Source organism: Rhinoraja longicauda, chromosome 12 (genome assembly GCF_053455715.1).
Source record: "Rhinoraja longicauda isolate Sanriku21f chromosome 12, sRhiLon1.1, whole genome shotgun sequence".
NCBI lineage: Eukaryota > Metazoa > Chordata > Chondrichthyes > Rajiformes > Arhynchobatidae > Rhinoraja > Rhinoraja longicauda.
This window is the reverse complement of record NC_135964.1, coordinates 2,657,198-2,675,202: the sequence shown is the minus strand read 5'-3', so window position 1 is coordinate 2,675,202 and position 18,005 is coordinate 2,657,198.

Sequence of the window (18,005 nt, the reverse complement as noted above, 5' to 3'; positions counted from 1 at the left end):
TTTCACCAGAGTTAATCTATTGCATAAATGAGCCATTGGTTTAGATATGAAGTATATACCATTATCAACAATAGCTACACAAAAATATACCATTTCTAATCGGCGGTCACGGTGGCACAGTGGTAGAGTTGCTGCCTTACAGCGAATGCAGCGCCGGAGACCCAGGTTCAATCCCAGCTACAGGTGCTGTCTGTACGGAGTGTGGGGTTTTTCCGAGATCTTCGGTTTCCTCCCACACTCCAAAGATGTACAGGTTTGTAGGTTAATTGGCTTGGTAAATGTTAAAATTGTCCCTAGTGTGTGTAGGATGTGCGGGGATCGCTGGTTGGCGCGGACCCGGTGGGCAGAAGGGCCTGTTTCTGCGCTGTATCTCTAAACTCTAAACTAAGCCAACAATTTACTGTAGGTATACAAAATTCACAAATTTGAAATTGAATGGTTGAGTTGCGAACAAAAGGTTTGGAAAGTAAATGTTTCTGAGAAAGTCATGAAGCATCTTAAGTTGAATCAACAATGAATGTTAGTCATGAAAATGTAACCATGACATAACAATTTAATTTCAAATTTAATCTGATCTGATTTTTATGGAAAAATCTGTGTTTTTACATTTAGCCCTTTTTATAGTGGTATTCTGGTCATTACAGCTCTCTCTTTGAATTCATTGACCGTTAATTGCTATTAACTATTTCAGATCGTGATTGAATTTTAATTTAATTGCACCCCTCGTGTATTTAAGCTACAGAGTACTATACAGTTACAATATTTCTCAGAAGCCAATAAAAAAGATTGCAAAATAATGTCGATTAATACAGTTGAGAATCAACACTTTTCAAAGCTCAATGCAAACATTTGTGTGTGCTAATAATGACTGGCTTTGCCTTGATAGGCAGGTTCCAAATAATGAATTTAACACAGGTACTAATTTGGAAGCACTTTAGAATAAAGTACAGGTATTCAATGTCAATGAATATATTATTATTCAGAATATAAATGCAAAGAAGAAACAATTTTTCAGGAATATCTTCTCAAGGTATCCTATCAATAATAAAGTTCAGTCATGGTAGTTGATTTCAACACTTATTAATCCAAAATGAACTTATACATCTATTTATTTCGCCAAAGAGATGTATAGAATGAATAAATCTACTGCAAGAGATGAAAAATCCATGTAAAAGTCATCTGCATGCAAGATACGTGCATCTGTGGTGCTGACACTACTTAAATGTGCCTTTTCATTTAAAAACATGTTTCCGTTTCCAAGCACCTCATTATGTAGACCCTTAAGGTGCATAAGGTCAATAAATCTATGTTATTTGCACCTTCAGTAATGACTTTCACGGTGAGAGTTTAAAATACCACCTCTGGACATCTAATATAAATAAACTGTTTGCAGTTGGTCTCCTGGGACAATAGGGCTTGGATTTCTGGTGCCATTCATCTTTCATGCAGTTCTGATGAAGGATCATATTTAAAATATTGGGCCTTGTCTCACTGGGATTTGGCAATGGCTATGGTTTAACACTAATAAAATCATTTGTACCTTTCACAGCGGGCCAAACTTCGACCCCAGTTCCACATGCTGTAAGAAACTTCACGGATATTTCCAGGGCCTTCTGCATCATGAAGCCTGTGGTTGGGCTGATGATTGGATCATGTAGATTGGGTGGAATGATTGTGAGGTGGGCCCTCTACATCCAACCCAGGTAAATGTGGAGGACAGTTGTCCTGGTTGGTAAATGCCTGGTTGACAGTTTTGACAGAGAGCCATGTAAAGCATGATCCAACCCCTTAAGTTTAAACCAAAAACATATTTTCTTTCAGATTCCCAAATATCCTGTCATTAGTTATGAGCAGCACAGTGGCCCAGCTGGGAGAGCTGCTGCCTCACAACGCCAGAGACTCGGGTTCGAGCCTGCCCTCGGTGCTGCTTGGATGGAGTTTGCAGGGGGATTGAGCGGGGATGGAGTGGGTGAGTGGGTGGGGGGGAGGGGAGGAGGGGGGATAAAGGGGGTTGAGGGGGGATGGAGTGGGTGAGTGGGTGGGGGAGGGGGGGGATAAGGAGGATTGAGGGGGGATGGAGTGGGTGAGTGGGTGGGGGAGGGGAGGAGGGGGGATAAAGGGAGTTGAGGGGGGATGGAGTGGGTGAGTGGGTGGGGGAGGGGGGGATAAGGGGGGTTGAGGGGGGATGGAGTGGGTCAGTGGGTGGGGGAGGGGAGGAGGGGGGATAAAGGGAGTTGAGGGGGGATGGAGTGGGTGAGTGGGTGGGGGAGGGGGGGGATAAGGGGGGTTGAGGGGGGATGGAGTGGGTGAGTGGGTGGGGGAGGGGGGGATAAGGGGGGTTGAGGGGGGATGGAGTGGGTGAGTGGGTGGGGGAGGGGAGGAGGGGGATAAAGGGAGTTGAGGGGGGATGGAGTGGGTGAGTGGGTGGGGGAGGGGGGGGATAAGGGGGGTTGAGGGGGGGATGGAGTGGGTGAGTGGGTGGGGGGGAGGGGAGGGGGGGGATAAGGGGGGTTGAGGGGGATGGAGTGGGTGAGTGGGTGGGGGAGGGGAGGAGGGGGGATAAGGGGGGTTGAGGGGGGGTGGAGTGGGTGAGTGGGTGGGGGGAGGGGGGGATAAGGGGGGTTGAGGGGGGGTGGAATGGGTGAGTGGGTGGGGGGGAGGGGGGGATAGGGGGTTGAGGGGGGATGGAGTGGGTGAGTGGGTGGGGGGGGGCAGGGGGAGGGGAGGGGAGGGGGGATAAGGGGGGTTGAGGGGGGTGGAATGGGTAAGTGGGCGGGGGGGAGGGGGGGAGGGGGGGATAGGGGGGTTGAGGGGGGATAGGGGGGTTGAGGGGGGGTGGAATGGGTGAGTGGGTGGGGGGGAGGGGGGGATAGGGGGGTTGAGGGGGGGTGGAGTGGGTGAGTGGGTGGGGGGGGGCAGGTGGAGGGGAGGGGAGGGGGGATAAGGGGGGTTGAGGGGGGTGGAATGGGTAAGTGGGCGGGGGGGAGGGGGGGATAGGGGGGTTGAGGGGGGATAGGGGGGTTGAGGGGGGATGGAGTGGGTGAGTGGGTGGGGGGAGGGGGGGGATAAGGGGGGTTGAGGGGGGGTGGAATGGGTGAGTGGGTGGGGGGAGGGGGGGATAGGGGGGTTGAGGGGGGATGGAGTGGGTGAGTGGGTGGGGGGAGGGGGGGATAAGGGGGGTTGAGGGGGGGTGGAGTGGGTGGGGGGGGCAGGGGGAGGGGAGGGGGGATAAGGGGGGTTGAGGGGGGATGGGGGGTTGAGGGGGGGTGGAATGGGTGAGTGGGTGGGGGGAGGGGGGGGATAAGGGGGGTTGAGGGGGGGTGGAATGGGTGAGTGGGTGGGGGGGAGGGGGGGATAGGGGGGTTGAGGGGGGATGGAGTGGGTGAGTGGGTGGGGGGAGGGGGGGATAAGGGGGGTTGAGGGGGGGTGGAGTGGGTGAGTGGGTGGGGGGAGGGGGGGATAAGGGGGGTTGAGGGGGGGTGGAGTGGGTGAGTGGGTGGGGGGGGCAGGGGGAGGGGAGGGGGGATAAGGGGGGTTGAGGGGGGGTGGAGTGGGTGAGTGGGTGGGGGGGGGGGAGGGGAGGAGGGGGGATAAGGGGGGTTGAGGGCAATGGCCAGATTATCTCTGATGCTGAATAACACAGAATAGTCTAGCATAGGAACAGGCCCTTCATCCCACAATGATGCCAAATTAAACTAATGTCATCTGCCTGAACATGATCTAGATCTCTTCATTCCCTGCATATTCATGTGGCTGTCTCAATGCCACAAACATACCTGCTTCCACCAGCTCCCCAGGCAGCAATCTCCACGCACCTACTACTCCATGTGTAAACAACTTCCCTCACAAACCTTCTTCTAACTTTTCCCCGCTTATGTCCTCCGATATTTTATATTTCCACATTGGGAGGAGGTATAGATATGAGAGACAGTCTGAACTTTAGTTCCAGGGTGGAAAAGTCAAATACTAGAAGGCATAGTTTTAAGGTCAGACTGCACATTGGAAGACTGCAATTGTGAATTGTGACTGCAATTTCCCTCAGTGCAATGTAGCTGTGGTAGCTGCCAGCACTTCCATTCTGGCTGTGTGACCAAAACCCCAGGCCAAGTTTGATTACCTAGCTTGAGAAGATTTCGCTTAAAGGAGCCAGAGGTGAATCTCTAGAATTCTCTCACCCTGGAGGCAGCTATATTAACGGAAGTATTTAAAGAGGTGGTAAGATAATCTTTTGGAAGCTAAGGGAATTCGGAGCCAAGGGAAACTGACACCGACAAGAGTGAAGCCTGGGACAGATTAGTGGGGTCAGCTTGAGGGGTCAGTTGGGATATTCCTGCTCCTGTTTTCTTGTGGGTTTCAAACTGACAGACCCCCCCCCCCCCCCCCCCCCCCCCGAAACTGCCCCTCCCCCATTTTATTGGGCATATGTAAATGGTAAACACCTCGTTCTTTTTCTGTCTTTTGATCGGCAGAAATGTCATGGTGATGTTGAAGTGTCAGTTTCTCTCCACTGCTGCCCAAGAGGTCCAATGTTTCAGTATTTTTCAGAGTTGCTTCTGTGCTAGATTCTGCGACATCTCTCTTGAATGGCAACATGTCCGATGTATCAAATCATAAAATTGTAGAGTTGTTGAGCACAGAAACACACCCTTCATCCCGACCTGTCCATGCAGACCAAGACATCTATCTGAGCGACTCATTTGCCTACATTTGACCAACATTCCTCTCAAACCTTCCTATTCATGATAACATTGTGCCCAACGCTACAGCTTCCTGAGGCAACTCATTACAGGGACTGTGGTTGACAGTTTTGGCAAATATCCATCACCCCCGTGTGGAAAAAAATGTTTTTTAGGTCCCGTTTAACCCTTCCATCTCTGACCTAAAATGTATGCCCTCTAGTTTTAGACTCACCTACTCTGGGAAAAGGACTGTGACTATCCACCTTATCTATGCCCCTTCTGATTTTATATCGCTTAAAAAGATCAGCCTTCAACCTCCTACGCTCCAGGGAAAACCCAGCCTTTGCAGCATGTCCAGTCTCTCCTTGTCACTCAAGCTTTCCAGTCCTGGTAACATCCTTGTGGATTTTTTCTGCACCTTTCCCAGCTTAGTGACATCTTTCCAACAGCTGGGTGACCAGAACTGCACCAAATATTCATCGTGTGGCCTCATCAATACCTTATACTGTCGCAACATGGCGCCCCATTTCCTCTACGGAACGTCCTGATTGATGAAGACAAACATTCCAAAGGCCTTCTCCGCTACCCTGGCTACCTGTGTGGCCACTTTCTATGTACCTTTATTGCAAGGTTTCTCTGTTCTACAATGCTCTCCTGAGCACTGCTATTCACTGTCTAAGATTTGACTTCTTCTTCTTGCGTTTGAGGCAGCAGAAGTTATGAAGCTGCTTCTGCTTCCGCTGTCTCTGTTTGTTGTCGTTCGCCTGACTGAGGTCAGTTGACAGGGCTCACCACAGGAAGGTCGACAACGTGAGCCGTTAAGATTTGACAATGCCACGTCAAAGGAGCGAGTTGAAGAGAGGATCTCTTCACCCTAGTTCCAACATAATAACACTGAAGCATTTCTACACACAAATACAGTAAGTGGTAAAGAAGGCCTATGGTATGCTTGCTTTCATCGGTCGGGACATATGAATCAGGCCACATTTATATTGTGTGGTTCTGGACACCCCCTTACACGAAGGGTGTGGAGGCCTTGGAGAGGGTGCAACCAGGTTTAGCGGGAAATTACCTGGATAAGAGGGTATTAACCATAAGGAGAGATTGGACAAACTTGGATTGTTTTCTCTGGAACACGGAGGTCGAGGGGAGACCTGATAAAAGTATATAAAGTTATGAGAGGCGTAGATAGGATAGACGATGAGAACCTTTTGCCCAGAGTAAAAATTTCAAAGGCTCGGGGGCTTTTAAGGTCAGAGGAGAAAAGTTTTTAAAAGATGTGCTGTGCAAGTTTTTTTTCTACAGAGAGTTGTGAATGCCTGGAACACATTGCCACGGTTGGGAACAGATGTGATGGTGGAGATCGGGACTGTTAGATAGGCAGATGGAAATGCAGGGAATGAAAGGACATGGATCATATACAGGCAGAGATTAGGCTGAAGGGACGTGTTCTGTGCTTTACTGTTCCATGTTTGTGTCGTGTAAATCATTAAAACAGTTTGCCACATGTTCGATCAGACGTGGAGACATCAGCAAATTGGCCTGTGCTTTGAATGTGTAATTCCTTCAGTGTGGCTGAGTTTCACTCAGTATCAGTCACCCACCGTTCTTTTTCCCCTCTGCCAGGATTTTCTAATCAATTTATGACCTTTTGCAGGTCCCCTCACAAAACAACAATGAGCACTTTGCATGGGGCCCAGGAAGGAGAAGTTGATTGACAGATCTACACGGTGATATCAATGCCTTGTTGGCAGCATCGCCCAGTCACACTTTTCTCTGCCCAGGATTATGTTAAATTATTCACTGCAGCTTCCTTCACTGATCACAGCCTTTTCCACTATCAGTGGTGAGCTACACTTAGCAATCACTGGCCCTTTGATTGCCCTGCCTGCACCTTGCAGTGGACCAGGGCAAAGTTCATCATCGGAATGGGGTGCCCTGACAGACGGAAGAGTGTCACATCCCCTCTCCCCTACATTTTCCCTCAACTCCACAGAAACTTGTGGCCGCACTTTGTCCTATGTCGTTTCCCATCCGTCAGCCCAGCAATGACGTGGTGGCTCGAAGTCCTGCCCACAGCTCCTGCTTAACCTTGTTAATTCATGGTTCAAAACATAGAAACATAGACAATAGGTGCAGGAGCAGGCCATTCGGCCCTTTGAGCCAGCACTGCCATTCAATATGATCAAGGCTGATCATCCAAAATCAGTACCCCGTTCCTGAATTTTCCTCATATCACTTGATTCCGTTAGCCCTAAGAGCTATATCTAACTCTCTCTTGAAAACATCCAGAGAATTGGCCTCCACTGCCTTCTGTGGCAGAGAATTCTACAGATTCACAACTCTGGGTGAAAAAGGTTTTCAGTCCTAAATGGCCTACCCCTTATTCTTAAACTGTGACCCCTGGTTCTGGACTCTCCCAACATGGGGAACATTTTTTCTGCATCTAGCGTGTCCAAGCCCTTAAGAATTTTATATGTTTCAATGAGATCCCCTCTTATCCTTCTAAATTCCAGTGAATACAAGCCCAGTTGCTTCATTCTTTCATCATATGTCAATCCCGCCATCCCGGGAATTAACCTAGTGAACCGACGTTGCACTCCCTCAATAGCAAGAATGTCCTTTCTCAAATTAGGAGACCAAAACTGCACACAATACTCCAGGTGTGGTCTCTCCAGGGCTCTGTATGACTGCAGTACGACCTCCTTGCACCTATACTCAAATCCTCTCGCTATGAACGCTAACATGCCATTAGCTTTCTGCACTGCCTGCTGTACCTGCATGCTTACTTTCAGTGACTGATGTTCAAGGACACCCAGGTCTCGCAGCACCTCCTCTTTTCCTAATCTGACACCATTCCTTCTCCCCAGAGATACTGCCTGTCCCGCTGAGTTACTCCAGCATTTAGTGTCTACCATTCAGATAATAATCTGCCTTCTTGTTCTTGCCACCAAACTCACTTACTTACTTACTTTACTTTTATCACAGACTCAGGATCCAGATAAAAGACAAAACATTACATCGAATAAACTACACACAAAAGCACAATACATGGTTTAAAATCAAGAATTAAAAAAATCAATGTCCTACAACGAGCCAACTTTACCAATGTTTCCACAGCTGGGATTGGTAGCGTGTAGTGCTAAACATTATGTTTGATAACCTCACATTTATCCACATTGTACTGCATCTGCCGTGCATCAGCCCACTCACGCAACCTGTCCAAGTCACCCTGCAGCCTCATAGCATCCTCCTCGTAGTTCACACTGCCACCCAGCTTTGTGTCATCCGCAAACGTGGAGAAGCTTGGAAATAGCAGGGTGCCGTTTTCAATGCTGACTTTTGCCCAAAGTTAACAACTCTGCATGGGCAGCAGGTTGAGAGGGTGCTAAATGCAACAGCAAGTTTAGAGCACAAAGAAGGGTGAATTTCAATTTCTCGGCAAACAAGTTGCATTCCAGATGGGTGGTTTAGTTTGGAAGGGGCTGTCAAAGACCCTTTGATAGGATGCAGCAGTGTAGTCTTCACTCAGTGGAGAGGGTGCACCAGCCAATTGTAATCAGGAACAGGGTACTGTTGCAAGGTAAGCCATTCTTTGCCAAAGAACTCGGATGAATCCTATTTCTGCCCAGGCAGGTGAAGGTGCAGATGTCAGAGGTCCAACCAACAACATGACAAGCCACAGCAGCCGTGCTGTGCAACTACACCTAAGGTTCTGCTACACATGTCTGTGAATGAGGAAGAATTTCATTCCACCCTGAGCAGCATTCCGATCTGCCAAGCAGTTTAGCTTTGTGTGTGATCCAGAGACCAGAGCCCTGCATGGAGTTCTGTGCCGTCAGCTCCACTAATTTACTCCAAAGTTCATACCAGTTCTCTCATGGTTTCATGGTGGCAACTCCAACACCCTGACCGCGGGAGAAGACGGCAGGGGAAGAGAAAAGACATTGTGGCCTTCCATCACAGTGAGGAGGGGACTGGAGGAGACTCACTGTGATGGATGTTTCTTTTGTTTGGTTTATGATTGTATGTGTATTGCATATTTTTATTGCTTATTTTTATTGATCTTATTGTTGAACTGCGGGTAATTTTTCATTTCACTGCATATTTATGTGTATGTGACAAATAAATTGACTATTGACTATTGATCTGCAGGAACACCGTAATGTCAAGTCAAGTCAAGTCAATTTTATTTGTATAGCACATTTAAAAACAACCCACGTTGACCAAAGTGCTGTATATCTGATTAGGTACTAAGGAAAAAAATGTGTGAATCTAAAGATGGTGGGAAAGTGTTTTCCTTCCAGAATGGGTGGTTCAGATGAAATGGTGTTGAATGACTGTTAAATCTGTGATGATGTGCACATTTTTGTTTTCCTGTTCTTGGGAGGATTGGCCTTTGATCTGCAGCTGAGCAGCTTCTGGCTGCCTGGCATGCCCGTCTCTCGTCACCTCGACTCCTACCCTTTGCATGTGGTTTTCTCTGCAGCTGCAGACGTCCAGTGATGGTTCCTTGCCGAACCATGAGGTGACACAGGACGCAGCAGACCACAGCCGGGTGGCCCACAATGCACTCAGTGTGGAACATGGACCACCGCCTCAGTAAACCAGCAGCTTCCGTGACTACTATCCTAGGGCCCACCCACGTTTTCAGCTGAAATCCATGGGTGCCAGATGGATGTTGTTACAGATGCTCCCCCGACTAACGATGCTTTGACTTACGATATTTCGACTTTACAAACGCTGGGCACCGGCAGCGACCCGCAGCTCGCTTCCGGCCACATCATCAGGTGCATTAAATGCATTTCCACGCACGATATTTTCGGTTTGCGATGGGCTTATCGGAACGTAAGCCCATTGTAAGTTGAGGAGCACCTGTACTTACAGCAAGACCAGACACGCTCAGCCCCCTGACATCCATCCTTTCACTAATGTCCTTGCTCTGCAATCACCAATGTGCACATACTCACAGCCTGACTCCAGACTGGGCCCTCATCCACTGCCCAACATCAGTCTGCCCACTTCACCATCACCAACAATAGACATTGAGGAGGTGAGAGGCTATTCAGGAGACAGAAAAGCCAGAAATCTCCAGGATCGGACAATGTTTCCCCCTCTACCCTCAAGCTCTGTGCCGAACAACTGGCACCGGTCTACACAGACATTTTCAACCAGTCCCTGCAAACCTGCACTGTCCCTGCCTGCTTCAAAGTCTCCACTATTGTCCCTGTACCTTCTGGACCCCCTGCAGTTTGCATACAGGGCCAATAGATCGGTGGATGATGCAGTCAACCTAGGCCTGCACTTCATCCTCCAGCACCTAGACCACAAGGGGACCTATGCCAGGATTCTGTTTGTGGACTTTAGCTCTGCATTTAACACCATTGTGCCAGAGCTACTACACTACAAACTCTCCCAGCTGACTGTGCCTGAACCCCTCTGTCAGTGGATCATCAACTTCCTGACGGACAGGAAGCAGCATGTGAGGCTGGGAAAGCACATCTCAGACCTGCAGACCCTCAGCATAGGAGCACCGCAAGGCTGCGTACTCTCCCCTCTCCTTTACTCTCTCTACACCAACGACTGCACCTCCACAGACTCCTCTGTCAAGCTCCTCAAGTTTGCGGATGACACTACCCTGATTGGACTGATCCAGGATGGGAAGGAATCTGCCCACAGACGGGAAGTGGCACAGCTGACGTCCTAGAAACATAGAAAATAGGTGCAGGAGGAGGCCATTCGGCCCTTCGAGCCAGTACCGCCATTCATTGTGAGCATGGCTGATTGTCTGCAATCAATAACCCGTGCCTGCCTTCTCCCCTTATCCCTTGATTCCACTAGCCCCTAGAGCTCTATCTAACTCCTGGTGCCATCGCAAGAACCTGCAGCTCAATGCTCTTAAGACAGTGGAACTAATTGTAGATTTTCGAAGAGATCCCCCTCCCCTCCCCCCACTCACCATCAACAACACCATAGTCACATCTGTGGAGTCATTTAAGTTCCTTGGAACCATCATCTCCAGGGTGGGCCACCATCGACTCCACAGTCAAAAAGGCCCAACAGAGGAAACACAATCTGCCACAGGCAATGATGGTCCAATTCTATACTGCTATCATTGAGTGCGTCCTCACCTTCTCCATCATGGTCTGGTTTGGCTCAGCCACCAAGCACGACATCCGGAGGCTGCAACGGATCGTTCGCACAGCTGAGAAGGTTGTTGGCTGCAACCTTCCCCCCATTGACGAACTGTACACTGCAAGGGCCAGGAAGCGAGCAGGCAAGATCATCTCTGACCCCTCTCACCCTGGCCACAAACTCTTTAAAGCACTTCCCTCTGGAAGGCGACTCCGGACTGTCAAAGCAGCCACAGCCGGACATAAAAACAACTTTTTTCCACGAGTGGTAGTTCTACTCAATAACCAAAGTCTGTAGTCTCTTTTTTGCTCTGGTTTATTTTCACCCACATGTTTAGACCATAATGTTGTATCCTTATTGTTTTGATGTGGTTATGCTTTATTCTTAATTGTTAACTGTATGTTTGTGTTGTCATTTGTGAGTGGAACACCAAGGCACATTCCTTGTATCTGCACATACTTGGCCAATAAACTTATTCATTCATTCATTCATTCATTCATTCAAGAAGCACAGAGGTGTGGATTGATGTACAATGGTGGCTGCCTGGAGGTCTGGACTCACCTGTACATTTTGTGTGTGCTGATATCATGCCATTGAGTGGGCAGAACCTCTGGGTAATCTGTGCCATGCCTGCAACCCCCACCTCCCACACACCACCACAGTCTTTGCTGCTCCAAACGCCCACTCTGCCCTGAATAGAACCCGATGCAAAATCCTTCAAGAAAACAATAGTGTTGTCCAAGGGCAGCCCAGTGGCAGATGGAAGGCCAGGCTGTGCAGATGGAGGCTACTGACAGCTGCTGCATTCTGATGGGGGCATGTAAGCTTCTTCACACATTGTTTCTCTGTGAGCTGCTGATCAATGCTTCAGGACCTTTCATACACACACAGATAGAGACATCGGCACATTCACCTATCATAGAAACATAGTAAAACATAGAAAATGGGTGCAGGAGGAGGCCATTCGGCCCTTCGAGCCAGCACCACCATTCAACGTGATCATGGCTGATCATCTATAATCAATAACCCGTGCCTACCTTCTCCCCATATCCCTTTATTCCACTAGCCCCTAGAGCTCTAACTCTCTTTTAAATGTATCCAGTGAATTGGCCTCCTCTGCCTTCTGTGGCAGAGAATCCCACAAATTCACAACTCTCTGGGTGAAAAAGTTTCTTCTCACCTCAGGTTTAAATGGCCTCCCCTTTATTCTTAGACTGTGGCCCCTGGTTCTGGACTCCCCCAACATTGGGAACATTTTTCCTGCAACTAGCTTGTCCAGTCCTTTTATAATTTTATATGTCTCTATAAGATCCCCTCTCATTCTTCTGAACTCCAGTGAATACAAGCCCAGTCTTTCCAATCTTTCCTCATATGACAGTCCCGCCATCCCAACGATAAACCTCGCGAACCTACGCTGCACTACCTCAATAGCAAGGATGTCCTTCCTCAAATTAGGAGACCAAAAATACACACAATACTCCAGATGTGGTCTCACCAGGGCCCTATATCCAATGAAGAGGTTACCACTTTGGTGGTAAGAATAGGAAGGCAGATTATTATCTGAATGGTGTCAAGTTAGGAAAAGGGGACGTACAATGAGATCTGGGTGTCCTAGTGCATCAGTCACTGAAAGGAAGCATGCAGGTACAGCAGGCAGTGAAGAAAGCCAATGGAATGTTGGCCTTCATAACAAAAGGAGTTGAGTATAGGAGCAAAGAGGTCCTTCTGCAGTTGTACAGGGCCCTAGTGAGACCGCACCTGGAGTATTGTGTGCAGTTTTGGTCTCTATACTTGAGGAAGGACATTCTTGCTATTGAAGGAGTGCAGCGTCGGTTCACGAGGTTAATTCCCGGAATGGCGGGACTGTCGTACGTTGAAAGACTGGAGCGACTGGGCTTGTATACACTGGAATTTAGAAGGACGGGAGGGGATCTTATTGAAACATATAAGATTATTAAGGGATTGGACACGCTAGAGGCAGGAAACATGTTCTCGATGTTGTGGGAGTCCCAAACCAGGGGCCACAGTTTAAGAATAAGGGGTAGGCCGGAGCTTTTTCACTCAGAGAATTGTGAAGCTGTGGAATTCTCTGCCTCAGAAGGCAGTGGAGGCCAATTCTCTGAATGCTTTCAAGAGAGAGTTAGATAGAGCTCTTTATGATAGCGGAGTCAGGGGATATGGGGAGAAGGCAGAAACGGCGTACTGATTGTGAATGATCAGCCTTGATCATGGTGAATGGCAGTGCTGGCTCGAAGGGCCGAATGGCCTACTCCTGCACCTATTGTCTATTGTCTATAGTTCTGTGGCAGCTTCTGAATGCTTGCCGAGCCACTGCTCCTGCTCCTCTTATTACCAAGCATTCACAACTGCTCTGCTCCCAGGGGAATCAGATAAATTAATTAATTCATACTTTTCTTTAAATTGAGAGTTTGATGGCACTGGGCCTATACTCGTTGGAATTTAGAAGAATGAGGGGGGGGAGGGGGACCTCATTGAAACGTACAGAATAGTGAAAAGCCCGGAGAGGATGTTTCCACCAGTGGGAGAGTCTAGGACTAGAAGTCATAGCCTCAGAATTAAAGGATGTTCTTCTAGGAAGGAGATGAGGAGAAATTTCTTGAATCAGAGGGTGGTGGCTCTGTGGAATTGTTCGCCACAGAAGGCTGTGGAGGCCAAGTCAATGGATATATTTAAGGTAGAGATAGATAGATTCTTGATTAGTCCAGTTTTCAGAGGTTATGGAGAGAAGGCAGGAGAATGGGGTTAGGTGGGAGTAATAGGTCAGCCATGATTGAATGGCAGAGTAGACTTGATGGGTCGAATGGCCTAATTCTACTCCTGTCACGATCTTATGGTCTTATGATATTTCCTGCAGACAAATTTTTCATTCTTCTGATTTACAAACATCTTCATGACAGTCTTTATGGATTTTCATCTCTGTGTGTTTATGATGAATTTGTAGGGACATAGGGATTGGCCAGGTAGTAGAACCCTCGGATTGGTTTACGGTCACGGGGTGAGGGAGCGCGGGGTATTTAAATGCCTGGCGCCAAACTGTAGATAGAGATTAGATTAGTGAGCGAAGTTAGTGTAGTCCAAGAAGAAGTGCGTTGCGTTTGTCACGGGTTTTATACCAATAAAGTATTTGGATAATACCACTCGTTTGGACTCACTACATTGGTGACCTCGAACGTAAGAAGCAAGCAGCAGCATGTCGCAGGCGGGAGCGAGCGCGGGCGAGATTCATCTACCGCCGTTCTGGGCCCATCAGCCGCACCTGTGGTTTGTGCAGGCAGAATCACAGTTCCATCTTAAAAAGGTGGAGGAAGACCAGGAGAAGTTCCACCACCTGGTGAGCTGTCTGCAGGCGGAGGTGGCTGCGCGGGTCAGCCGATACCTGACCAGTCCACCCCAAACGAACCAGTACGTGGGGCTCAAGAAGCTCCTGCTGCGGACCTTCGGCTGGGCCCAGAGCCAGCGGGCTCTGAAGCTCCTCCATTTGCCGGACCTGGGGCAGCGGCTGCCGTCGGAGTTAATGTCCGAGATGCTGACTTTGGCGGGCGACCATCAGCCGTGCATGATATTTGAAGCGGCCTTTCGGGAGAAGCTACCTGGGGACGTCAGGTTGGTGTTGGCGGACGTCCCTTTTGAAGATCCGGTAGCGTTCGCCGAGAAGGCCGACACGCTCGTTAGGGAACGCAACGCCCGAGACGGCTCCGTTAACTGGGTCTCGAGGCCCAGCGGCAGTCGGGGGTGCGGCCGGGAGAGCGACGCATCGGCCGCTATTTCGCAGTCGGCCCGCCGGGCTCGACCAACAGAGCCGGATAGGCGTGGCTGGTGCTCTTTCCATCGGCGGGGGGGCAGCGAGGCACGAAGCTGTAGATCCCCATGTTCGTTTCCGGGAAACGCCTGGGCCGATCGACTGTAGAGGCAGTCTCGGTTGGCCGTAACCACCGCCTCTACGCTACGGATCAGAGTACCGGGATCGTTTTCCTAGTGGATACGGGAGCGGTCGTAAGTATTGTGCCCCCCTATGACTGTGAAGTTCGAGTGGGGGAAAAGGGCCCGCCCCTAATTGCAGTGAATGGTAGCACCATCCGTACATACGGTAAAAGGACTATGTCCCTGTCCTTCGAGTCCAGGACTTACCGTTGGGAATTCATCGTTGCGGATGTGGGCCAGGCCATATTGGGTGCAGATTTTCTATGGGCGTTTTCTTTGGTCGCAGACGTCCGAGGGAGGGGCCTGCAGCCCTCGGCTGATGTACGGCCTCGGGGTACTGGACCAGAGGCTTCTACAAGCGCCGCCCCACCCAGCCTAGTTATCCAATCCATTACCACGGCTCCCGGTCAGTTCGATGCGGTCCTAGCCGACTTCCCGCAGCTCCTCGTCCAGCGTTTTGATTCACCTTCGGAGAAGCACGGGGTCGTCCATTTCATCCCAACCGAGGGGCCGCCGGTTTTTGCCCGGGCACGGCGCCTCCCACCCGACAAGCTGGCCAGGGCGCGAGAGGAGTTCCTAAACTTGGAGAGGTTGGGAATTATTCGGCCTTCGAGTAGTCCGTGGGCCTCCCCTTTGCACATGGTTTCCAAAGCGTCTGGGGGGTGGAGACCATGTGGTGACTTCCGTCGACTCAACGCGGCAACACGGCCGGACCGCTATCCGATTCCACACATTCAGGACTTTTCAGCTAGCCTGGAGGGGGCGACAATATTTTCAAAAATTGATTTGGTGCGAGGATACCATCAGATCCCGGTCCACCCGCCGGACATTCCAAAAACAGTGACCATCACCCCGTTCGGACTGTTTGAGTGGTTGCGTATGCCTTTCGGCCTTAAAAATGCAGCTCAGGCATTCCAGAGTCTGATGGACCGGGTGGGTCGAGGGTTGCCGTTTGTCTTTATTTATCTTGACGATATTTTGATTGCCAGCCGTTCGGTCCAGGAGCACTTGGTCCACCTCCGCACGGTGTTCCAGAGGCTGCAAGACCATGGCCTGATTCTCCATCCGGACAAGTGCCAATTCGGCCTGTCCGCGGTGGATTTTTTGGGTCACCGGGTTACTCCGGCCGGTGCCACTCCTTTACCAGCTAAGGTGGACGCGGTCCGCTCTTTCCCCCGCCCGACTACCATCAAGGGCTTGCAGGAATTCGTGGGCATGGTCAATTTCTATCATCGGTTCGTGCCTGCAGCAGCTCGGGTTATGCGCCTCCTTTTTCAATGTCTCGCGGGTAACCCCGCTGAGTTGGTATGGTCCGTAGCTGCGGAGACGGCTTTTGTTGCGGTCAAACAGGCCCTCGCCAACGCCACCATGCTGGTGCACCCGCGCTCCTCCGCCCCCACAGCTCTGACGGTGGATGCCTCAGACGTGGCGGTGGGTGGGGTTTTGGAGCAGCAGGTCGACGGTAATTGGCAGCCTCTGGCATTTTTCAGCAGGCAGCTCTCTCGAGCGGAGCTCAAGTACAGTGCATTCGATAGGGAGCTCCTGGCCCTTTATTTAGCAGTCCGCCACTTCCGTTATTTTTTAGAAGGCCGTTCTTTCGTGGCCTACACGGATCACAAACCTCTGACATTCGCTTTTGCTAAGGTTTCTGATCCGTGGTCGGCTCGCCAGCAGCGGCACCTAACCCTGATTTCGGAGTTTACGACCGATGTCCGTCATATTGCGGGTAGGCTGAATGCCGTTGCTGATGCCCTGTCCCGGCCGGCCATTCCCTCCATAGCCGTGGTTGGTAAACAGGTGGATTTCCAGGAGCTAGCGGAGGCTCAGCGCCTAGAAGGGACTGCCGCGGTGTACGCCTCCACAACCTCGGGACTGCGTTTAGAGCAGGTGGCGTGTGGCCCCACAGGTACCAAGTTGTGGTGTGACGTTTCCCTCCCACGCCCTCGCCCGGTGGTGCCTGCTGCTCTGCGGCGTAAGGTTTTTGAGGCCATTCATGGCCTGGCACATCCGTCCATCAGGGCAACTTCAGCCATGGTGGCTGACCGGTTTATCTGGCATGGCCTGCGGAAGCAGGTGGCAGCCTGGGCACGCGCCTGCATTCCGTGCCAGACCTCCAAAGTCCATTGTCATGTCCAGCCACCATACCAGAGATTTGAGGTTCCCCCCGTCCGTTTTTTCCACATTCATGTGGATTTGGTGGGTCCATTGCCCTATTCTAGGGGTTACACTCACCTACTGACGGTGGTTGATCGGTTCACTCGTTGGCCGGAGGCGCTCCCGTTGTCGGACACCTCGGCGGCCTCCTGTGCACGGCGACCCCTGGCATTGGGTGGCCCGTTTCGGGGTCCCGGCTATCATCACTACGGATCGGGGGGCCCAGTTCACCTCGTCCCTCTGGGCCGCGCTGGCACAGCTGTATGGTTCTTGATTACAGCAGACCACCGCCTATCATCCCCAAGCCATCGGCAGCTGAAGGCCGTCCCTCTGTGCCCGCCTGACTGGCTACGATTGGGCTGACCAGCTGCCGTGGGTCCTCCTCGGCATTCGTACGGCCCCGCGGGCTGAGCTGGGCACATCTTCGGCCGAGCTCGTCTACGGTTCGCCCCTGCGGGTGCCGGGTGACATTCTCCCTTCCACTCCCGCCTTGCCGCCATCCGTCACGTCAGTATTGGGCTCCCTCCGGGAACGGGTGGGTTCTCTGGCTCCAGTCCCGACCTCCAGTCACGGAAGCACAGCAGTTCACGTTCCGTCGGAATTGCGGAGCTGTGATTTCGTGTTTCTTCGGAAAGATTGCCACCGTCCCCCTCTCCAGCCGGTTTACCAGGGCCCGTTCCAGGTGCTCAAAAGAGGGACTGTAACCTTCACCTTGCAGGTAGGAAATCGTCAGGAGCTTGTTTCAGTGTCCCGTCTCAAGCCGGCCCATTTGGACCAGGACCTCCCCGTGTCGGTGGCTCAGCCGCCGCGCCGGGGCCGGCCTGTGGCTGCTCGACTGGTCCCGCCAGCGGCGCCCAGTTTACCACCTCTTGGGCCTCCGCCGCCTATGGTTGGGCCCGGGCTGCCGTTGTTGATCAAGTGCCCCTGTCACCTACACCCTCCGCTCCAGTGGACCCCCCATCGCCTCCAGCGGCAGCGTCCACCCCGCCTCCTGTCACGCTGGGGGTATCGGTTTCCCCCCTCCGTACACGTTCTGGGCGGGAGGTTCGGGCGCCCGTGAGGTATGGTTTCGAGGGTTCTGGGGGGGGTCATGTA